Source organism: Puma concolor, chromosome B1 (assembly GCF_028749965.1).
Source record: "Puma concolor isolate L17-30 chromosome B1, mPumCon1.1.hap2, whole genome shotgun sequence".
In the NCBI taxonomy this organism is placed as follows: domain Eukaryota; kingdom Metazoa; phylum Chordata; class Mammalia; order Carnivora; family Felidae; genus Puma; species Puma concolor.
In genome coordinates, this window is record NC_141670.1 from 187,111,034 (window position 1) to 187,135,351 (window position 24,318).

General features: G+C 45.5%; 1 pseudogene across 1 annotated transcript; it reads left to right on the forward strand.

Moving 5' to 3' along the window:
- Window positions 1-743: 743 nt before the first annotated feature.
- On the forward strand, window positions 744-18,963 carry LOC112858435 (large ribosomal subunit protein eL43 pseudogene; annotated as a pseudogene). The gene is made up of 6 exons (XR_015250543.1): window positions 744-1,248; window positions 1,968-2,032; window positions 2,380-2,605; window positions 6,495-8,981; window positions 9,701-9,866; window positions 17,189-18,963. The product of XR_015250543.1 is annotated as a large ribosomal subunit protein eL43 pseudogene (transcript).
- Window positions 18,964-24,318: the final 5,355 nt, after the last annotated feature.

Sequence of the window (24,318 nt, forward strand, 5' to 3'; positions counted from 1 at the left end):
ATTTGGGGTCATCTGCAGGGACCCCGAAGCAGGTCTGTGGTGTGGAGGCTGGGCGTTTGGCCGGGGCCGGCATTCGCATCCTTGTGGGCTGCTCTCTGCGCTGGCGGGAGAACCCAGCAGCTCGCAGGCCTTGTCCAGATCTCAGTGTCACTTTGTTGTGCCCCACTGCTCCCCTTTTGTGGGGAAAGCCCGATGGAGGACAGCATTATTCGTAAATACTAGAATTCTTTTTAAAACCTCAAGAAGCATATCACTCAGGGAAGGAGAGACAGGGCATGCCCCAAGTGTTTACTTTACTAAAGGGACTGTAGCTAGTATCTACAACAAGTGGGTGAGTTCAGGGAGCAGAGGAGGCTGGTGAAGCCCCAGAGAGGAGCCATCACCCCCCCCACACACACACACCAGCCCAGGCCTGGAGGGGCGAGAGGAGACAATGGTGTCCCTGGAACCCCAGGCTGCTGCAGCTGGCCCAGTAGGAACTCAGGTCAGAGAGGACCCCTCCTCTGCCAGGAGGGGTGTGGCTAGGAATAAACACCCCACCTCTTTCTCCTTTCATCCACTTGCCTCCTGTCTGCGCCTGTCTCAGGTCAAAGCCAAAACAGGAAGGCAAATGACAAAGGAGCCCAGGTGATGCAATCCATAGACACCAGCCTGCCTGGCACAGGTTCAGTGAAGAAGGTGGGGCGGGGGGAGGGGAGAGTGGGGAGGGAATCCTGTGCCTCTGCTTCCCCTTGAGAACCGAAGGAACCTCTTCAGCTTCTGGGAGCATTGCCAGCAGCCTGTCCTCAGCTGTCAGCCCCTGTCGGCGGTACCCAGGCCTGGAACCCTCGCCTCATGGGGATGAAATATTTTGTCAGCACTAAGGAGGCAGTGTGGATGCAGAACACAGGAACTCTTTCACTCTGCTGAGAGGTTAAGATGGTATTTTCCACCTGGAGACCAATCCGGCAATACTAAATAAGGCTGGATGTTTGCAGAGCACTTGGACTAGAATTCCACTCCGAGATATATACTCTAGAGACACTCTAGCAAGAACACGAGGACGCTGTATAAAAATGTTAATTAAAACATTGTTTGTAACAGCAGAGACTTGCAAACAGACTAAAAGCCCATCGACAGAAGAAGGCATAAATAACTTGCCCTGTACCACACGATGGGATGTTCTATGCACCCGACGTGACCAAACTACCGCCCTGCATATCGACACTGGGCAAATCTCCAAAGCATGGTAATGAACAACAAAAAATGGTGAGTTGCTCTAGGCTGTATGTGCTGGTGTAACGGTTCACAAGGTATATCTATATATATACATACATATACATATTATAGATTATTATAGAATAAGAACTTTATGATATGTAAACTTGAACAACATATACAATAGTATGATTACTTATGGAGATAATTTTCTATATTGATAATATAAAAACATGCCTGGGAATAATAACTAAACTCAGAGGGAGGGGAAAAGGAAAAAAAAATCAGGGAAGAGTACATAGGGGACTCCAATTGTGTCTGTATCGCTTTCTTTTTTAACAATCTGAAGAAAAGCAGGCAAATGTTAAAATTTTATAAACCTGGGTAGCAGGTACATGGGTGCTCATTATATTACTTGCTATTCTACTCGCTGGACTCTAGCATACCTTTTCAAGGTCTCTAATATTTCATGAATCTCATTCTGGGGCCCTTGGGCTGAATATTTACATCACCCTTTAATTAACTAACTTGCCTCACTTGTCCCTAAACACTTCCAATCTACTTTAACCCCTGCACTCCCGACCCTCCCCAGCCCGCCCTGGACTCCTGGAGAACGCACCCTTGTTAAATCCAGTGTTCCCTTCGATTTGTTTTAAGCATCATTTGGTACGCAGTCTGCCTCCAAGAACACTTGACTTATTTCTGTGTAATCACTGGAGAGGCTTCAAGCACTACAAAAGGAGTAAGGAAAACATCATCTTCCTCACCAGGGAACTCTGGAAGTGCCCGGTTCCAGGAAGCCTGAGGACACCCGTGCAGAAGCAAGGCTTTTCCAGTAATTGTCACACCCAGAAGGCCTGGCTCCCCTCTGAGCCCTCAGCGGATCTACACCCGCAGGAGGTTTGGGGAGGTTGTCGCCTGCCTTTGCCAAAAGCAAAGACCAAACCCCCAGGGTTTCGAGAATTTCACTTTGGAGCAGAAAGCAATGACCCTCCAAGTTATTTCCCCAAATCCACATTAAACAGGCATTGAAGGAAATATCTAATCAGCCTGGCCTCGGGTCCTGGCTAGAAAACCAAACTGGTCCTTTGTTTCCTACATCAGAACCCCCCACTGCCACACATATAGGTCTCTGGCCCCCCAACCCCTTCTAGAGGTAGAATGAGAACTCACTCACTCCAGATGGCATTCCGGGAAGACAAGCAGAACTCTGGGAGCTCTGGAAGGGGATTGAGTCCATCCATCTGGCCTTTGGGAAGGTGCTGCACCCCCCACCGTGCTCCCACACCGAGCACGTGCTGGCCAGGCAGCAGGGAACCCGGCAGTGACGCCCTGCCTCCTGGGAACTCACCTTCTCGTGGGGGAGACCGGCGATTTACAAGGAAACAATCACACAACATCATTGCAGGTAGAAAAGCAAGCGGGAGCGTGGGAGCAGCGGGGACTGAGGCAGGAGGCGTGGGAGGGAGACTGCTGCTCACCCACAGGATCAGGGAGGTGACTTGACCTCTGCATACGGGGTAGGAGCCAGGCATGGAGACATCTGGGGGAGAAGCAGTCCAAGAAAAGGGGCCTGTGAGGGGGTGATAAGAGATGCAGGTAGCGAGATAGCCAGGGGCAGCCCTTGTCCCAGTTCAATGTCATGGCTGCCGTTTGACAGAAGAAACAGAGGGTGAGGAGCTCACAGGGCTTGCCAAGACCACTCAGCCAGTATGTGCCAGCTGAAGCCAGGTGCCTGACTTCGAGAGGCGTCATTCTTGCCTCCCCTCCATAGGACACACAGACCTACATCTGTGTGGCCAGCTGTGGGTGAAAATCCAGAAGGGACTGATTTTAGAAAGTTCATGCCATGCAGGTACGGCCTGGTCTGTGACAGCCCCAGGGGATCTGGGATAGCACACAGCAATTAAACATTTGAACATTGCTCACTGCACTTAAACACATTAGTATGTCAACAGTCAAACATACTAATCTTCATGGTCAGTGGACTAAGTAAGAATTATGAAGAGCCTCTGTTCAGGCGAGGTTTTGACATCAAATTCAGGCCACATTTGGTGCCAAATTAGTGACCCAAATCAATCAACAACTTTCAGTTTTCAGAGCCCCTAGGATTTCCACTCAAAGCATCGGGGGCTTTGTGTTATAACCTCTGAAATGACACTCTGTGAATACAGGGGTAGAGAAGCCAGCTGGAAACGAGGTCACCCACATTCGCACGGTGGCGAGGCCCAGACCATGGGAAGAGCGGCCAGGGCAGCCCAGCGCTCGGGGCGCCAACTTCCTCCCCAGGAAAGGAGCCAAACAGCTGCTGGCAATACGCAGGTGAACAGTGATGTGGGAGTTCAAATCCCCGGGTAGAGAAGGCGATGGGAAAGCCGTGCTGTACAAAATAGGCCATCAAAATGAGAAGTTTCGTTTCTACTCTTCTTGTTGTGTCCTTGCTAGGCTGAGTTGGGAGAGATTAAAAAGCATCTTTCTTTAAGTTTATTTATTTATTTTGAGAGAGAGTGTGCATGTCTTAGCAAGGGAGGGACAGAGAGAGAGAGAGAGAGAGAGAATCCCAAGCAGGCTCTGCACTGTCAGCACAGAGCCCAACGTGGGGCTCGATCCCACAACCATGAGATCATGACCTGAGTCGAAACCAAGAGTAAGAAGCTGAACCAACTGAGACACCCACATGCCCCACAAAGCATCCTTCTTTCAATTAAAAATCACCCTAGTGAAGCAGACTTGGTCTTTTTGCCTTATCCCTACCGAGAAATATAAACCAATTCCGAACCCCTCCCTGGGCACTCCCTCCCCACTCTGCCGTAGCCCCCTTTCTCCTCTGCTCAGCCCCTTCGAAGGGCCAGAAACAGAGTGAGGCTGAGGGCCCTGGGCCGAAGAGCCAGGATTGGAGAAGAGGCATTGGCCATCGTCCCCACCCAAGGTCAGGTGGAAGCTGAGTCTGTGGTCTCCACTTGAGACTGCCTTTTTTTGTTTATGTTTATTTATTTATTTTGAGAAAGAGAGAGAGAGAGAGAGAAACAGAGTAGGGGAGGGTCAGAGAGAGAGAGAGAGAGAGAGAGAGAGGGAATCCCAAGCAGGCTCCACACTGTTAGCACAGAGCCTAACACGGGGCTCAGTCTCACAAATTGTGAGATCATGACCTGAGCTGATATCAAGAGTTGGATGTTTTACCAACTGAGCCACCCAGGCATCCCTCCACTTGAGCCTGCTTTAATATTCCCCGAGAATCAAATGACCACAGAAGGAGGAAGGAAATGATGAACCCTAGGTTTTCCTTGGGAGATTGGGAAAATAGCCATTCATTCATTCATTCATCCATTCACTCATTCATTCTTCAGAAGTTTCTCAAGCTCCTACTATGTCCCATCAGTTTAGGATACATCTGTGAACAAAACATCAGAAGTCCTTGTCGTCACTGGAGACGGGAGTCACGCTTGGACTCAAAATAGCATGTGCAAAGGCGATGGGTGCCTTGCGGAGACAAAGTAAGGGAGCCCAGGTGCCTGGGGAAGGAGCTGCAGTTTGAAGGGGGCAGCAAATTGAGCCAACAGCCTAAGGAGACGGAGGGAGCCATCTGATAACCTGAGCAAGAATGTTTCAGGCAGAGGGCACAGCCAGGACAGAGGCCTGGAGGGAGAATGTTCCTGGCAAGTTCCAAGCGCCACACAGAGGCTGGTGAGGCTGGAGCAGAATGAATATAGTGATAGAAGAGCAGGTAAATGTGTGCAAAAGTGGTTGGCATAGGGCGGGGTGGGGTGCAGAATCACTCAGGGGCTGGTCACTTACTGCTTTGTGTTTTCCTCTGAGAAGAGGAGACGTCTGAGGGTTTGAGAAGAGTGGGACCAGGGGCTCCTGGGTGGCTCAGTCAGTTGAGAGTCCAACTTCAACTTGGATCATGATCTCACGGTTCGTGAGTTCAAGCCCCACTTCGGGCTCGCTGCTGTCAGCACAGAGCTTGCTTCATATCCTCTGTCTCCCTCTCCCTCTGCCCCTCCCCTGCTGGCGCTCTTTTTCTCAAAATTAAATAAACATTAAAAAAAAAGAGACAGCATGGGATGCCTGGGTGGCTCAGTCAGTTCATCATCTGACTTCGGCTCAGGTCATGATCTCACAGTTGGAGTTTGAGCCCCCCGTCAGGCTCTGTGCTGACAGCTTGGGGCCTGGAGCCTGCTTCGGATTCTGTGTCTCCCTCTCTCTCTGCCCCTCCCCCACTCATGCGTGCACGCATGTGCTCTCGCTCTCTCTCTTCAAAATAAATAAACATTAAAAAGAGAGAGAGAGAGAAAAGCAGGACCAGAAAAGCAGGACGAGCCTGTTGGTTAGAAGAGTTACTCTGACGTCTCTAGGACGTGAGAATCATTAGGCTTGGGGAACTAAGTTGAGCTCTAAGCCTCTGAGAAAAAGAGGTCCACTGTGACCGCAGGATTTTAAGACAATAAAAATGGTCTGGAGAAGAGCTGGGAGGGAGCCTGGGAGGCCGGTGCAGAGACTGCTGACAGTTCTGGTCTACAGCAGCCACATGGTGGCACTGTGGATGAGAAGTGGGGCATGAAACCCAGGAAATATTTCAAAAGTATAATCCAGACTGAGTACAGCGGATCAATGAAAGGAAAGCAAGAAAGACAAGGCAAAAGTTTCTGATCTGGGAACGCAGACTGTGGTGCATATTCATAAAATGACAAAAATTAATACATTGACATGAACACCCTTTGGATGACCTGCCCTGCGACCTCCCGCCAGCTGTCTACCCGCCCCTACCCCCTGCCACACACACACACACACACACACACACACACACACACACACACACACACGTGCTGGAGCACTCAGGCCTGGGCTCTCGCTCCCCTTGCCTTTGAACTCTGGCAATCTCACAGGTGAAATTGTGCTTTGGGTTTGTGGTGCTGGTTTTTTCTTTTAAGAAATATTTTAGGGGTGCCTGGGTGGCTCAGTCAGATAAGCATCTGACTTCGGCTCAGGCCATGATCTCGCGGTCTGTGAGTTCGAGCCCTGAGTTGGGGTCTGTGCTGACAGCTCAGAGCCTGGAGCCTGCTTTGGATTCTGTGTCTCCCTCTCTCTCTGCCCCTCCCCCTCTTGCACTATGTCTCTCTCTCCCTCAAATAAATAAACCTTGAAAAAAATTTAAAAAACATTTTTAAAAAAAGAAAGATTTTAAATTGCGATAACCTATAGGACATAAAATTTGCCTTTTTTAGCCACTTTCAAGCATGCAATTCCATGGCGTTAATCATATTCACAATGTGTGCCTGTCGTGCTTCTAACTTCAGTAAACCTCCGTCCCCTCACCCCTCACTGGGGATAATAAGAAGGCGCAGCCTTGAGGGTCACCGCAAGGTTAAACAGGACAAGCCACCTGAAACAGCACAGGGCCCAGCACGTAAGTGACACCCAGCAAGTATTAGCTGCTTTATACTTTATTGCTTTTCTCCTCCTGTGTCCAACCCGGTCTCCCTGGCCCTCATGGCATCCTTGTCACCCCGCTCCTCCTCCCCGGTGCCCCCAGACCCACTTTGTCAGCAGATAAATCACCCAGTCTAGGTTCTGGCCCCAGACTCCTCAGGACCCCTCTCATCGTGCGTGGGCAGTGACCGTCTGCTTGCCCCAGAGTCACCTGAAGGGTATACACACCACGGATTGCTGGGTCCACCCCTTGAATCTGTGACTCAGCAGGTCTGGGGTGAGCCTGAGACTGTTGCTAACAAGTTCCCAGGTGATGTCCCAGCAACCCCACTTTGAGAACCACTGGCCTGGGGGGTGTGGCGTGTGGAATCTGACCACCTCTCGCCCCTCCACGGCAGCCACCCCTGCCCCATCCGGAGTCACCTCGCGCTGGACTGTTGCAAGGGTCTCCTCAGGGGTCTGCCTCACTCTGCCCTTTCTTTCTCCCCTACACTTTGTTCCTAACACAGCAGCAGGCGTGATTCTTCTATAACAGAAATCAGATCATGTTCTTCCTCTGCTTAATGTCCTCTAGTGGTGTCCCATATCAGGATAAATCCCATAGGCCTTGCAATATCCCCCGAGACCCTGTGATCTGGCCCTCAACCACCTCTGCCTGCCCCCTGCCTGCTCCCCTGCATACACCACAGGACCTTTGCAGATGCTGCTTCCTCCATCAGGAGTGAATCTATCCCAGATATTCACCTGGCCTCCCCTCTCACCTCATTCAGATCTCTTCTGGAAGGCCCTGCCTAACCTAAAATAGCCACTTCTTCCCTGTTCCTTCCTTCCTCTCTAGCTCCTTAACCTACTTCACATTTTTTTTATAAGTCATGTCATTATCTTGCTCATTTGTTTCCCTCATTGTCTCTCCCTCCCACCATTAGAATGTAAGACCATAAGGGCAACAATGGAGTGTCAATGGATATGTATCATCAATGCCCACAGCGGTGAGAGCACGTAGGAAGTGCTCCATCACTGTTTGTTGAATAAATAAATGATGTCCTAACTTCCTAGTATGACACATAGTCTCTCCACGATCTGACCTCCACCCACTTCTACAGCCAGCTGTCCCGTCCCTCTCTCCAAGAATACTCTAACCACACTGAACACTTAAGGGCTGGGGAGGTGACCCCGTCGTTGACACCTCCGAGCCTCTGCACAGGCTGTGCTATTTGTCTGGAATGCCCTTTCCTACCTTGTCTGTCTGGGGACAACTTACTCTTATTTCTAGATTCAGCTCGAGCACTACAACCTGATGAAGCCTTCCCAGGCTCCCACACACCAAGCTACCCTCACGCTCCTTGGTCTGCTTCCTCCCGTACCCCAGCCTCTGCACCTCTTAACTCACTTAGGTACTTGTCCGTCTGTGTCCTCCTCTAGCCACTCAAGGGCAAGGCCAGGGTCTCCATGTTGCAGCGGCGGGAGCCAGCACAGAGCCTGGTATATAGCGTGTGCCCAGGGAATGTTGGTTCAGTAAGAGAATCAGCCAAATCTCCTGGGTTTTTATTCTTCTTAATATTACTCTTAAAATTACAAAGGTAATACATGCTAATTATTTTTGTGCAAATGCCCAAATATGCATATACAGGGAAAAGTAAAATTCCTAATTTTTCAGGACTCTCTCTCGAGCTGCTTCTGACTCCCCAGGCTCTTCCTCTCCAGCTTGGGGGAGCCCAGGCAGATGGCCAGATGGTTCAGGGAAAGAAGCCTGCGCCCGGACCCCGTGGCTGTGGCCTAACTGGGTCCCCTGTGCATCTGCGAAGCAGAAGTGGGAGTGAAGCCACCCGGTGAGGAGGCTGAGGCTGAGCCTGCTGACTCCAGGGTCGACCCCTTCCTCTACAAGAAAGCTGTGATGCCCTCTGCCTTCCCCCAGTCCAAAAAACAAAACAAACAAACAAACAAAACCACCAAATGTGCAGATTATGCTTTCTTATCACTTTGGGATTGCCTACATTAGAACTTCCCAGAGAAACTGGTAACATTGGTATCAATAAAATGGATTTGTTGAATGTTCAGCCTTTCTATTCCTTTTTCTTTTCCTCCTTTTGGAAACAAACAGATCCCTTCTCCACCTGGACCCTCCCCACGGCCTGGGAGCTCCCCTTCTGCAGAAATCAAACGCAGCCATGGAAGCCCCTTTGCAGCCAGGCCCACACAGCCGTTCCAAGCCAGCCTGTCCTTCTGGCGGACACTGGTGAGCCAGCCGACTCACGGCTCAAGACCTGACATCCCACGTGATTTTACTTCAGAGAAACGATGCCCTCGTTGGCAGACATAAGTCTCCGGACTGCTCAAAAATTGCATTTTTCGTTGTAACTTATGATTTTGAGAGACAGTGTTTTCACTCCTAAGAGAGCAAGGAGATAGCAAGATTGCTGGACTGGCGGGCAATGAGCAGGATGGTGATGCCCATGATGTGGTGGTGATGTTGAAGAAGGTGCTCTTTAATTAAAAAAAAAAAATTTAATATTTATTTTCTGAAAGAGACAGAGCATGAGTGGGGGAGGGGCAGAGAGAATCCAAAGCAAGATTCTGAGCCAGCCAGGCACCCCTAGAAGATGCTTTTTAAAAACAGCTGGAGAGGGGCACCTGGGTGGCTCGGTCGGCTAAGCGTCCAACTTTGGCCCAGGTCATGATCTCACAGTTCACGAGTTCAAGCCTCGCGTCAGGCTCTCTGCTGTCAGCACAGAGCCCTGCTTCAGATCTTCTGTCCCCCTCTTTCTCTGCCCCTTCTTCCCGTCTCTCTCTCTCTCTCTCTCTCAAAAATAAATAAACATTAAAAAATTAAAATTAAAATTAGGGGCGCCTGGGTGGCTCAGTCAGTTAAGTGTCCGACTTAGGCTCAGGTCATGATTTCGAGGTCCATGAGTTTGAGCCCCGTGTCGGACTTTGGGCTGACAGCTCAGAGCCTGGAGCCTGCTTTGGATTCTGTGTCTCCCTCTCTCTCTGACCCTCCCCCGTTCATGCTCTCTCTCTGTCTCAAAAATAAATAAACGTTAAAAAAATTTTTTTCTTAATTAAAATTAAAAAGCAGGAGAAGAGGAGGAGCCAAGATGGCAGAAGAGCATGGAAGTTTTTTGTGCGTCTCGCGTCCACGAAATACAGCCAGACCAACACTAAACCATCCTACACACCTAGAAAACTGATTGGAGGATTAACACAACAATCTGCACAACCTGAAGCACAGAATTCAGCAGGTACGCGGCGCAGAGAAGTGAACTTGGGGAGTGAGAAGGATCAGGAAGGGAGGTGGTTTTGCGAGCAGAGAGAGGATGGAGACTGGGCGCGGGGGCCGAGAATACGGGAAAAGCACCCCTCCCCAAAAGCAGCTGGAAAGAAAGTGGAAAGTTGGAAACAGCCGCAAGGGCTACACCAAAAAGGGAGAAAGGAGAAAGGAGAAAGGAGAGGGTTTAAATTCCATTAAGACTGTAAACAAGGGGAGCGCAGAGGCTGCAACTCCGCAGCTCGTACCTGGCGGTGCTCTGGTGGGAAGGGCGAATCCCCAGGAACAGAGTGGCGTCCGGGAGGATCTCGGGTCACACGGGGAAAAGCGGTTCCACTGCTGGAAGGACATTTGGTGGAGACTGTTGAAGCCACCTGGTCCCAGCAAACCCCAGAAAACAACCATATTCGCTGGTGCTGGAACAAGGTCATTAAGGGTGAAGCCTGGTGCCAGATGTGTGTTGTGATTTTCCATAATCCCTGAAATGCTGCTGCTACGCTATCTCGCGAACTTTTTCTGGGTCGGGCTGGCACCTGGCCACAGTCTCGGGGCACCGGCAGCAGCAGGGCCCAGCAAGGTGTTCCTGGGTGCAGCCGACATTCGGCCATTGCTCATTCGGCCATTGCTCGGTGAGACCCTCCCGCAGAGGGGCGGAACGGGTCAAAGCCGCAGTCCTTCGGAAGGAAGGGACTGGGGAAAACGGCCGCATCTGAGACAAAACTCGGGAGAGAGGTGCTGCCTGGGGCCTGGTCACGGAGAGTGAAGAAGTGGGGAGAGGACAAGAGCTGAAGACGGAGTATGGGTGCGCGATTGCTGGTAGGGGAGAACAGGCTGGGTAGCTGGGTGGTGCATTTTCACCGCTCCCGCGCACGCGCATACGCACCTACAAGCACCGCAACAATCCACCCCAGTAGGCTAGCAGCGCCATCTAGTGGAGAACGGAGCCGTTACACCGAGCCCCGCCCAACTGGGCCAACCTCGCTCTTCAAGAACACAAGTCTCACCGCCGGCTTAGTTTATGGACTATAAAGAGCTACATAGTCTGACTTCTAGGGGAAAACGAAGTAATTTCAGTCCTACTTCAATCTGTTAGCAGGTCCATTTATTCAATTTTCTTTCTTTTTTTTTCTCTTTTACACTTCTTTTTTCTTGAATACAGAAAGAGAAAAAATTCATTTTTATTTTCAATTTTTATTTAAAATATTTTAATTTTTATTACTATATTTTTTACTCTTATGTAATTTTTTTCAAATTCTATTTTACTTCCACCATTGTATTTTAGTCTACTTCAGTGTATTCACCTTTTCAAATTTCCAAACGATTTCCTTTTTTTTCTTTTTTTCTTCTTTTTCTCTTTTTTGTTTCTTTTCTTTTTCTTGAGTGCAGAAAGAGAAAAACTTCATTTTTACTTTCAATTTATATTCAAAATATTTTTCTTTAATTTTTTTACTACATTTTTTGCTTTTATGTAAATTTTTTCAAATTCTATTTTACTTCCATCATTTTATTTTAGTCTACTACAGTGTATCTATCCACTTTTTCAAATTTTCAAATGATTTCCTTTTTTTATCTTTTTCTCTTTTTCGTTTCTTTTCTTTTTCTTGAATGCAGAAAAAGAAAAATTCATTTTTATTTTTAATTTATTAAAAATATTTTTCTTTAACTGTTTTCTACTATATTTTTTACTTTTGTGTATATTTTTTCAAATTCTATTTTACTCCCATCATCTCAGTGTAGTCTACATCAGTGTATTCGTTTTTTCAAATTCTCAAACGATTTTTTTTCTCTTCCTCCCCCCTCCCCCTTTTTTTCTCTAATCTGTCAAACCACTTTCAACACCCAGACAAAAACACACCTAGGATCTAGCATCACTTATTAGATTTGTGTGTGTGTGTGTAATTTTTTAATTTTAATATTTTTTTAATATTAATTTTTTTATTTTAATTTTTCTACATCATTAATTCCTTTTCTCCCTTCAAAATGACAAAACGAAGGAATTCACCCCAAAAGAAAGAGCACGAAGAAACGACAGCCAGGGATTTAACCAACACAGATATAAGCAAGATGTCTGAACCAGAATTTAGAATCACAATAATAAGAATACTAGCTGGAGTCAAAAATAGATTAGAATCCCTTTCTGCAGAGATAAAAGAAGTAAAAAATAGAATGAAATCAAAAATGCTATAACTGAGCTGCAATCACGGATGGATGCATTGGTGGCAAAGATGGATAAGGCAGAACAGAGAATCAGCGATATAGAGGACAAACTTATAGAGAATAACGAAGCAGAAAAAAAAGAGGGAGATTAAGGCAAAAAAGCACGATTTAAGAATTAGAGAAATCAGTGACTCATTAAAAAGGAACAACATCAGAATCATAGGGGTCCCAGAAGAGGAAGAGAGAGAAATAGGGGTAGAAGCGTCATGTGAGCAAATCATAGTGGAAAACTTTCCTAACCTGGGGAAAGACACAGACATTAAAATCCAGGAAGCACAGAGGACCCCCACTAGATTCAACAAAAACCAACCATCAACAAGGCATATCATAGTCAAATTCACAAAATACTCAGGCAAGGAGAGAATCACGAAAGCAGTAAGGGAAAAAAGTCCCTAACCTACAAGGGAAGACAGATCAGGTTTGCAGCAGACCTATCCACAGAAACTTGGCAGGCCAGAAAGGAGTGGCAGGATATATTCAGTGTGCTGAATCAGAAAAATATGCAGCCAAGAATTCTTTATCCAGCAAGGCTGTCATTCAAGACAGAAGGAAAGATAAAAAGTTTCCCAGACAAACAAAAATTAAAGGAGTTTGTGACCACTAAACCAGCCCTGCAAGAAATCTTAAGAGGGACTCTCTGAGGGTAGAAAAGATGGAATATATATACATATATATATATATATATATATATATATATATATATAGCAACAAAGATTAGAAAGGACCAGAGACCACCACCAGAAACTCCAACTCTACAAGCAACATAATGGCAATAAATTCATATCTTTCAGTACTCACTCTAAACGTGAATGGACTCAATGCTCCAATCAAAAGACACAGTGTAACAGAATGGATAAGAAAACAAGACCCATCTATATGCTGTTTACAAGAGACCCACTTTAGACCTAAAGATACCTTCAGATTGAAAATAAGGGGATGGAGAACCATCTATCATGCTAATGGTCAACAAAAGAAAGCCAGAGTAGCTATACTTATATCAGACAATGTAGACTTTAAAATAAAGACTGTATCAAGAGATGCAGAAGGGTATTATATCATAATCAAGAGGTCTATCCACCAAGAAGACCTAACAATTGTAAACATTTATGCACCAAATGCGAAAGCACCCAAATATATAAATCAAGTAATCACAAACATAAAGAAAGTCATCGGTAGTAATACCATAATAGTAGGAGACTTCAACACCCCACTCACAGCAATGGATAGATCATCAAATCAAAAAGTCAACCAGGAAACAATGGATTTGAATGACACACTGGACCAGAGGGATTTAATAAATATATTCAGAACATATCATCCTAAAGCAGCAGAATATACATTCTTCTCCAGCTCACATCAAACGTTCTCCAGAATAGACCATATACTGGGACACAAATCAGCCCTAAGTAAGTACAAAAATATCGAATTCATACCGTGCATATTTTCAGACCACAACACTATGAAACGAAATCAACCACAAAAAAAAATTTGGAAAGGTAACAAATACTTGAAGACTGAAGAACATCCTACTAAAGAATGAATGGGTTAACCAAGCAGTTAAAGAGGAAATTTAAAAGTATATGGAAGTCAATGAAAATGATAACACCACAACCCAAAACCTCTGGGATGCAGCAAAGGCGGTCATAAGAGGAAAGTATATAGCAATCCAGGCCTTCCTAAAGAAGGAAGAAAGATCTCAGATACACAACCTAAACTTACACCTTAAGGAGCTAGAAAAAGAACAGCAAATAAAACCCAAAACCAGCAGAAGACAGGAAATAATAAAGATTAGAGCAAAAATTAATGCTATCAAAACCAAAAAACAGTAGAACACATCAATGAAACCAGAAGCTGGTTCTTTGAAAGAATTAACAAAATTGATAAACCACTAGCCAGTTTGATCAAAAAGAAAAAGGAAAGGACCCAAATAAATAAAATCAAGAATGAAAGAGGAGAGATCACAACCAACACAGCAGAAATAAAAACAATAATAAGAGAATATTATAAGCAATTATATGCCAATAAAATGGGCAATCTGGAAGAAATGGACAAATTCCTAGAAACATATACACTACCAAAACTGAAACAAGAAGAAAAAGAAAATTTGAACAGACCCATAACCAGTAAGGAAATTGAATTAGTAATCAAAAATCTGCCAAAAAACAAGAGTCCAGGGCCAGATGGCTTTCCAGGGGAATTCTACCAAACATTTAAGGAAGAGTTAATACCTATTCTCTTGAAGCTGTTCTAAAAAATAGAAATGGAAGGAAAACTTCCAAACTTTCTATAAAGCCAGCATTACCTTGATTCCAAAACCAGAGACCCCACTAAAAAGGAGAACTATAGACCAATTTCCCTGATGAACATGGATGCAAAAATACTCAACAAGATATTAGCCAACCAGATCCAACAATACATCAAAAAAATTACTCATCACGACCAAGTGGGATTTATACCTGGGATGCAGGGTTGGTTCAATATCCGCAAAACAATTAACGTGATTAATCACATCAATAAAAGAAAAGACAAGAACCAGATGATCCTCTCAATAGATGCAGAGAAAGCATTTGACAAAATACAGCATCCTTTCTTGATAAAAACCCTCAAGAAAGTAGGGATAGAAGGAGCATACCTCAGATCATAAAAGCCATATATGAACGATCCAGCACTAATATCATCCTCAATGGGAAAAAACTGAGAGCTTTCCCCCTAAGGTCAGGAGCAAGACAGAGATGTCCATTCTCATCACTGTTATTCAACATTGTATTGGAAGTCTTAGCCTCTGCAATTAGACAACACAAAGAAATAAAAGGCATCCAAATCAGCCAGGAGGAGGTCAAACTTTCACTCTTCGCAGATGACATGATATTCTATATAGAAAACCCAAAAGATTCCACCAAAAAACTGCTAGAATTGATTCATGAATTCAGCAAAGTTTCAGGATATAAAATCAATGCACAGAAATCAGTTGCATTCCTATACACCAACAATGAAGCAACAGAAAGAGAAATCAAGTAACTGATCCCATTTATAGTTGCACAAAAAAACACATAAAATACCTAGGAATAAATCTAACCAAAGAGGTCAAAAATCTATATGCTGAAAACTATAGAAAGCTTATGAAAGAAATTGAAGAAGACACAAAAAAAATGGAAAAAGATTCCATGCTCCTGGACAGGAAGAACAAATATTGTTAAAATGTCGATACTGCCCAAAGCAATCTACATATTCAAAGCAATCCCTATCAAAATAACACCAGCATTCTTCACAGAGCTAGAACAAATAATCCTAAAATTTGTATCGAACCAGAAAAGACCCCCAAATAGCCAAAGCAATCTTGAAAAAGAAAACCAAAGCAGGAGGCATCACAATCCCAGACTTCAAGCTATACTACAAGGCTGTAACCATCAAGACAGTATGGTACTTGCACAAGAACAGACACTCAGATCAATGGAACAGAACAGAGAACCCAGAAACAGACCCACAAATGTACGGCCAACTAATCTTTGACAAAGCAGGAAAGAATATCCAGTGGAATAAAGAGAGTCTCTTCAGCAAGTGGTGCTGGGAAAACTGGACAGTGACATGCAGAAGAATGAATTTGGACCACTTTCTTACACCAGACACAAAAATAAACTCAAAATGGATGAAAGACCTAAATGTAAGACAGGAAGCCATCAAAATCCTCGAGGAGAGGGGCGCCTGGGTGGCGCAGTCGGTTAAGCGTCCGACTTCAGCCAGGTCACGATCTCGCGGTCCGTGGGTTCGAGCCCCGCGTCAGGCTCTGGGCTGATGGCTCAGAGCCTGGAGCCTGTTTCCGATTCTGTGTCTCCCTCTCTCTCTGCCCCTCCCCCGTTCATGCTCTGTCTCTCTCTGTCCCAAAAATAAATAAACGTTGAAAAAAAAAAAATCCTCGAGGAGAAAGCAGGCAAAAACCTCTTAGATCTTGGCCACAGCAACTTCTTACTCAACACGTCTCCGGGGGCAAGGGAAACAAAAGCAAAAATGAGCTACTGGGACCTCATCAAAATAAAAAGCTTCTGCACAGCAAAGGAAACAATCAGCAAAACTAAAAGGCAACCAACAGAATGGGAGAAGATATTTGCAAATGACATATCAGATAAAGGGTTAGTATCCACAATCTATAAAAAACTTCTCAAACTCAACACCCAAAAAAAATAATCCAGTGAAGAAATGGGCAAAAGACATGAATAGACACTTCTCTAAAGAAGACATCCAGATGGCCAATCAACACATGAAAAAATGTTCCACGTCACCCATCATCAGGGAAATACAAATCAAAACCACAATGAGATACCATCTCACACCTGTCAGAATGGCTATTAACAACTCAGGCAATAACAGATGTTGGCGAGGATGCAGAGAAAGAGGATCTCTTTTGCACTGCTGGTGGGAATGCAAGCTGGCGCAGCCACGCTGGAAAACAGTATGGAGGTTCCTCAAAAAATTAAAAATAGAACTACCCTATGACCCAGCAATTGCACTAATAGGCATTTATCCACAGGATACAGGTGTGCTGTTTCAAAAGGACCCATGCATCCCCATGTTTATAAGCAGAACTATCAATAATAGCCAAAGTATGGAAAGAGCTCAAATGTCCATCGATGGATGGATGGATAAAGAAGATTTAGTATATATATTCAATGGAGTATTACTCGGCAATCAAAAAGAGTGAAATCTTGCCATTCACAACTACATGGATGGAACTGGAGGGTATTATGCTAAGTGAAATTAGTCATAGAAAGGCAAACATCATGTGACTTCACTCATATGAGGGCTTTAAGAGACAAAACAGATGAATGTAAGGGAAGGGAAACAAAAATAATATAAAAACAGGGAGGGGGACAAAACAGAAGAGACTCATAAATATAGAGAACAAACTGAGGGTTACTGGAGGGGTTGTGGGAGGGGGGATGGCTAAATGGGTAAGGGGCACTAAGGAATCTGCTGAAATCATTGTTGCACTATATGCTAACTAATTTGGATGTAAATTTTAAAAAATAAAAAAATAAAATTAAAAAGCAGGAGAAGTAATATCAATCCTCGTGCTTCTTTCAGACCGACAAGTGTGAAATTTAAGCAGCAAGCGCCACGAGGGGCTCAGCTAAAACCACCGAGACCATCCAGTACCCAACAATACATCTCCTCCCTCTAGAGGTCAGATGACATTCTACACTGCCTGCTTTACCAACTTAGACACTCAGGCTCCTGTGCTTCCTGCCAGCCAGCCAGCAATGGAAATCTGGGTACTGGCTTGCCAGAGTCTACTTCATGTCACTCTTCCTGCCTTCTCCATTGTCCCTGCCTCTGGCCCCCAAGGCCGATGCTTGGCCAAGGTCCTTCGCCTCTCATTGGTTTGCCTGACCAAATGTATGAAGTCCACACTCCAATGTAAATAATAAATGACATTTGCCCAGTAACCTAAGGTTCAGGGTTTGCTTTTGCATCAATTATCTGATTGAACCCTATCCCTGTGACATGCATAGACCCCTTTTTTTAATGTTTATTTATTTATTTTGAGAGAGAGAGACCGAGATGGGGGGGGGGAGGGGCAGAGAGAGAGGGAGACACAGAATACCAAGCAGGTTCCACGCTGTCGGCACAGAGCCTGATGCAGGGCTTGATCTCACAAACCTCAAGCTCATGACCCGCGTCATCAAGAGGCGGACATTTCACCGACTGAGCCACCCAGGTGCCCCAAGAGACCCATTTTATAGGTGAGCAGACTGAGCAGTACAAAGAAGTGACTGACTCAAAATCACACAGCTAGTTAGCACGCTGAGACAAGCACTCGTCCAGTCTGAACCCGAAGCGTGAGCTTTTCCAGCTACGCTACAACAGACCTCAAAAGGGGGAAATTTTCTGGCTAATGTGAAATACAGAGAAGAAGCTCTCTGGGCTCGGACCTAGTTTGCGGAGACATGGCTAAATGCACCTAGAAGGTCGGAAGCCTCGGTAAATAGGGGACCCATCATGGTGCCTCCCACAGGAAAATGGCGAGAGAGATTGAAATAAGCCAGCACACTGAGTACACTTGCTCCTTCTGTGGCATCACCAAGATGGAAGACGAGCTGTGGGGATCTGGCTGTGGTTCCTGCATGAGAACGGCGGCCCGTGGCTCCTGGCCCTACAACACTGCGTGTGCCGTTACCGTAAAGTCAGCCATCAGACTGAAGGACTTGAAAGACCAGTAGAAACTCCACCATTTGAAACGTTGCTAGCCTATAATAAATGGGTTAACTTATGTAACAAAATTTAAAAAAAAAAGAAATGAAGAATAAGAGAGGTATGGAATTTCCTCATTTTAACAAGGATCACAGGGTGGGAAAGGTACTAAAGTGAAACTCGACACAGCAGAAAGGATCATGTTACATCTAAGCAGATACAGTAAAACCTTGGGTTGCCAGCATAATTTCCTCCAAAAATACGCTGGTAATCCAAAGCACTTGTATATCAAAGCGAACTTCCCCATTAGAAATAATGGAAACTCAGATGACTTGTCCCACAACCCAAAAATATTCATATAAAAATGATTACAATACTGTAGTATAATACAAAATAATAAATAAAATACAAAATATAAAGAGAAATAAACAAATTAACCTGCACTTACCTTTGAAAACCTTCATGGCTGGTGTGATGGAGACAAAAGAGAAGAGGGTTACTGTGTAGGACGAGTTTCACTATCACTGACACAATCACTGCTATCTATCGGCTCCATGAAAGTTTCTTCTGCGTGGGGACCATTGTACACACTCGCACGGATGTTTACCACAGTATAGTATTAATAAACTCTCATCATATACTGTATTTAATGTAACTTGCAAAAAGGCAGCAGAGGAAAGGGTCTATATCTGCAGGCTGCCTGAAGATATGAATGAAACAAAGCATTCCTACACTTACTCTCGTATGGAAAAGCAAAGGACTGTCCATAGGTGCTTTGAAGTGACCAAAAATACACTAGTGCCTATTGTGGGCATCTTCCAACGTTATGAAAAATCACTGATTTCTGCCAAACACCGCAGCCTGATACCTAGCATCTGAGCATGGGAGACAATCACGTACAATCCCCCAGCAAGAGAGAAAGAGAGAACCATTGGCTCAGTTGTGATCTTGTGACATTGTACTACTTGTACATGTACTACTCGTATTATAAGACATCGCTCATTTATCAAGTTAAAACTTACTCGAAATGCCTGCTCGTCTTGCGGAACACTCACAGAACAAGTCACTCGCAATCCAAGGATTTGCCATATAGGACTTGGGCCCTGTGGGGCTGATTCATTTAGGTTCAGTAGCGCAGCAGTCTACGGCTGAAGGTAGGGTCAAGCTCTGCTCCAACTGGTGGCGGGAGCCTGACATTCCAAAGGCCCAGGCAAACAACAGCTGTTTCATGAGTCAGGTGAAGACACACTCCTCATGAGCTATCACCTGCCTGACGTATTCCAGCTCATGTGAGACAGAGTCTCCTGCAGGCATCATGTCACATGATGGACATCCCATCGTTTTGCAGCTGCGGACATCTCAGAATAACGAGGTACTGTTTCCCAGTGACCCTGGAGTGAGTCCTTACAGATACCAAAATTTTCAATAAAACGGTGGCCCAGAGCTCTCAGTGCCTGACCCTAGTCCGTTTCTGGATTCAATCCCTTCCGCCTTCCCCAGGCAAGATCCTTGAACAGGCTCTCCATAAAAGATGGTTTATAAATGGCCAATAAACATACGAAAAGATGTTCAATTTCACAAGTCCTTATGGAAATACAAGTGAAACCACAATGTTATACTACTACACATCCAACAGCATGGCTATGGTGAAAGAGACAGGAAATTCCAAGTCTTGGCAAAGAGATGATACAACTGGAATGTCCCTATACTGCGAGTCGGGGGGGGGGGGGGTAACTTGGTACAACTACTTTGAAAAACTGTTGGCATACACCTCATGACTCACTCCTAGGTATATCCCAACAAAAATGCTTACATATGGGGGCGCCCGGGTGGCTCAGCTGGTTAAGTGTCCAACTTCAGCTCAGGTCATGATCGGGTGGTTCGTGGGTTTGAGCCCCACGTCAGGTTCTGTGCTGACAGCTCAGAGCCTAGAGCCTGCTTTGATTCTGTGTCTCCCTCTCTCCCTGCACCTCACCCTCTCATGGTCACTCTCGCTCTCTCTCTGAAAAATAAGTAAACATTAAGAGTTTCTTATGGTTCATCTTCCTCTCTGTTTAAAAAACAGGGGGGGGGGCGCCTGGGTGGCTCAGTCGGTTAAGCGGCCGACTTCGGCTCAGGTCATGATCTCGCAGTCCGTGAGTTCGAGCCCCGCGTCGGGCTCTGGGCTGACAGCTCAGAGCCTGGAGCCTATTTCAGATTCTGTGTCTCCCTCTCTCTGACCCTCCCCCGTTCATGCTCTGTCTCTCTCTGTCTCAAAAATAAATAAATGTTAAAAAAAAAAAAATTTTAAAAAACAGGGGGGAGGGGTGCCTGGGTGGCTCAGTCGGTTAAGCATCCAACTTCGGCTCAGGTCATGATCTCACGATTCGTGGGTTCGAGCCCCGCGTCGGGCTCTGTGCTGACAGCTCAGAGCCTGAAGCCTGCTTCAGATTCCGTGTCTCCCGCTGTCTCTGCCCCTCCCCTGGTCACGCTCTGTCTCTCTCTGTCTCTCAAAAATAAATAAATGTAAAAAAAAAAAAAGAAATGTTTACGTATATTAACGAAATATATGTGCAAGAAGGTCATAGAAGCTTCATTCCTAATAGCCTTATACTGAAAACAACTCAATGTATATCAACAATAGAATACATAAATAAATTGTGGTATATACAGACAATGGAATATAAGGCAATGAAGATATTTGATTGTCCCTACACATAACACAAGTGAATCTCACAAAGATAATGTTGAGAGAAAGAAATTAAACACATCACAAAAAGTACACGTGTAGTGCATACAGGTGTACTTCTATGAAGTTCAAAGGCAGGCAAAAGTAATGGATGGTAAGGACAGGAGGCGGCATAAAGTAGGTTTCTGGGACTCTGACAATATCCGGTTTCTTAATCTGAGGACGGGTTACCTGGAAGTTTTCACTTCATGATAATTCATCAAACTATACAGTGATAATTTGCTTACTGTCCTTAATGTGTGTAATACTTCAATACAGGACTTTAAGACTCTATTAGTTTAATAGGAATACAGGACACATATATGTTTAAATGGTGGTGGGTTAGAATTGTGGAGACAATCTCACATATTTTCAAGCTGGCCGAGCAGGTTGATAATTAGAGTCATAGATAGTTGGAAACAGCTACAGATGGAGTAGCTGTGTGCTGCAAATATGAAAAAAGGAGTCTGAACAAGACTCAAAAGATAGAATGGATGGCAAGTAGCAGGGACGGCAAGTGTGGCCGGCTGTTGGTCTAGACCAGACCTGCACTTAAACAGATACGGATCGCTTCCAGAAGCACCCTCACCCCACATAAAGGAAGCCTTTTTTTTTTTTTCAACGTTTATTTATTTCTGGGACAGAGAGAGACAGAGCATGAACGGGGGAGGGGCAGAGAGAGAGGGAGACACAGAATTGGAAACAGGCTCCAGGCTCTGAGCCATCAGCCCAGAGCCCGACGCGGGGCTCGAACTCACGGACCGCAAGATCGTGACCTGGCTGAAGTCGGACGCTTAACCGACTGCGCCACCCAGGCACCCCAAAGGAAGCCTTTTCAATAAACCCTGTTAGGTATCGGCCACAGCAGGTGTTGTTGGCCACATCCATCCATTAATTCATCTTCTATTCATTTATCAATCCATCTCATGTACTGGTTCTCAGACTGGGTCCCAAGGATACCTCAAAGGTTCACTGATGGATGATTCTTGGGGGTGCCCATGAAATTTTTCCTATAAAGGGGACCATAAATAACTTCCATTTTGGAAATCCTGAGCAAGAGGGTCAAAACCTTGTCCTAAAAAATCAACAAGAGACACAAAGGTATGGGGCGCCTGGGTGGCTCAGTTGGTTAAGCATCCGACTTCGGCTCAGGTCATGATCTCGCGGTCCATGAGTTCAAGCCCCGTGTCAGGCTCTGTGCTGATGGCTCAGAGCCTGGAGCCTGCTTCAGATTCTGTGTCTCCCTCTCGCTCTGACCCTCCCCTGTTCATGCTCTGTCTCTCTCTGTCTCAAAAATAAATAAACGTTAAAAAAAATTAAAAAAAAAAAAAGAGAGAGACAGAAAGGTATGTAAGACAGAGTCCCTTGAAAATTATGTCACAATATAATGTTGAATAAAAGAACAAGTTGCAAAATTATATGCAAGATTATTGGATAATCTCAGTCTTGCTAAAATAAGTGTATGTGCATGAAAAACCTGGATGGATACGTCCTCAGGTGTGTTCTTTCTGGATGATAGGGTTGTGGGCGATTTTATTATTTGCTTTTCTGAGCTTTTCTGTATTTTCCACATTTTCTATCACAAATATACATATTACTTTGGAAATTTAGGCAAAAATATGTAAATTATGTTTAAAAAGATCGGGGTACCTGTGTGGCTGTCAGTTAAGCATCTGACTCTTGGTTTCAGCTCACAGTTCACGGGATCAAGACCCGTGTCGGGCTCTGTACTGACAGCACAGACCATGCTTGGGATCCTCTCTCTGCCTCTCTCCCAACTCATGCACGAGTACATGTGCTCTCTGTGTCTCTTTCAAAACAAAAAATATTAAAAAAAAAAAAAAGAGAGAGAGATCCCTTCCTGGCCAGAAGGCATATAAAAATCATACAGGGGTGCCTGGGTGGCTCAGTCAGTTAAACATCTGGCTCTTGATTTTGACTCAGGTCATGATCTCACAGTTTGTGGGATCAAGCCCCATATTGGGCTCTATGCTGGGCACGCAGCCTGCTTAAGATTCTCTCTCTCTCCCTCTGCCCCTCTCCCTTGCACTCTCTCTCTCTAAAACAAACAAAACAAAACAAAAAACATACAGTTCCTAGCTAAAGGTACTTAGGCTCTCACATAAATGATAAAAAGACTTAAGCATGTGTTATTTATTTAATCCCTATCATAGCTTAGCCTCTATCTTACAGTAGTTCCTCGGTTTCTGGGAGAGGGAATGTGAGGGCTACGGATTCCAAAGAACGCCCAGCGGAGGGCCGCCTGCAGAAGACACCTGTCTACAAAATAATCAGCATCACTGTTACAGAACCAACAGCCGACATGGGGTACCCGGCCAAGGCCAGCACTGTTACAAGCACTTTGCGTGTTTTAACTCATTTCGTATTGACAACAGCTTTCCGCAGCGGGTAGCATGGTAATTCTCAACCTACAGATGAGGAAACTGAGGCACAGAGACATTCAGTGACTTGCTCAAGGTCACCAGACATCGCGTAGGAGAGGAGGGTAGAACCCAAGGGTCCAGACTGGAATTCTCACCCTTTCTCTTGCCCACAGGTAGGAGCAGAAGCTCACATTTCTGAGTGCTTTCTCCAAGAGCATGGGGAGCTTCATGCTTCCATCCATTGGCTCCCCCCACTTCTCCGACACCCTCTGTGGTCCCGTCTGTCCCCAAATCCAGTGGAAGGGGCAGAGGTTTCCTGAGTTAGCCAAGGCCTCCCAGGAGGGTTCATCTCCCGGGACTCACAGCCAGCCAGCCCGCCCTCACACCACAGGCCCACCCAATGTCTGCAGGCTTTTGGGTAACACTTGTCCAGGTGGCGGGATATCAAAAGCAAGCCTGGGGCTCAATGTGTTTACCCAACTTTTTATGGGAGGAGGGTCAATGAGACTCTTGTGTCTGTAGTTGGGGAAAGGAATCAAAGGGAAAGAAGGGTCTGAGGTCTCTATTTCAATCTGGAATTACCTCAAGACTAAAGACCTGTGGCTTCTTACCCCTGTTGTAGACTCCCAGGGGAGTTAAAGTGGGTCTTGCCACGTGTTTGACATTTCCTCGGAAGGCAGGGCAGAAGATCCTAAGCGTGGTGTTTCGACACAGATGTACTGGACCTCTGTTTTCACTGTTAATGACAACGTGCAGATAAAAGGAAAGAGCTGTGAACACTTCGAAGTTGTTCAGATGAGGCTGGGGGTCCTGCGGGCCCCTCCCCAGGGTATGACTCTGGGCAAGTCCGTTCACCACTCTGAGCCTGTGACTCCACTGTGAAATGACCACAGCGCTGTTGCCAGGCGTAACGACGGTGTTTGTGAAGCACC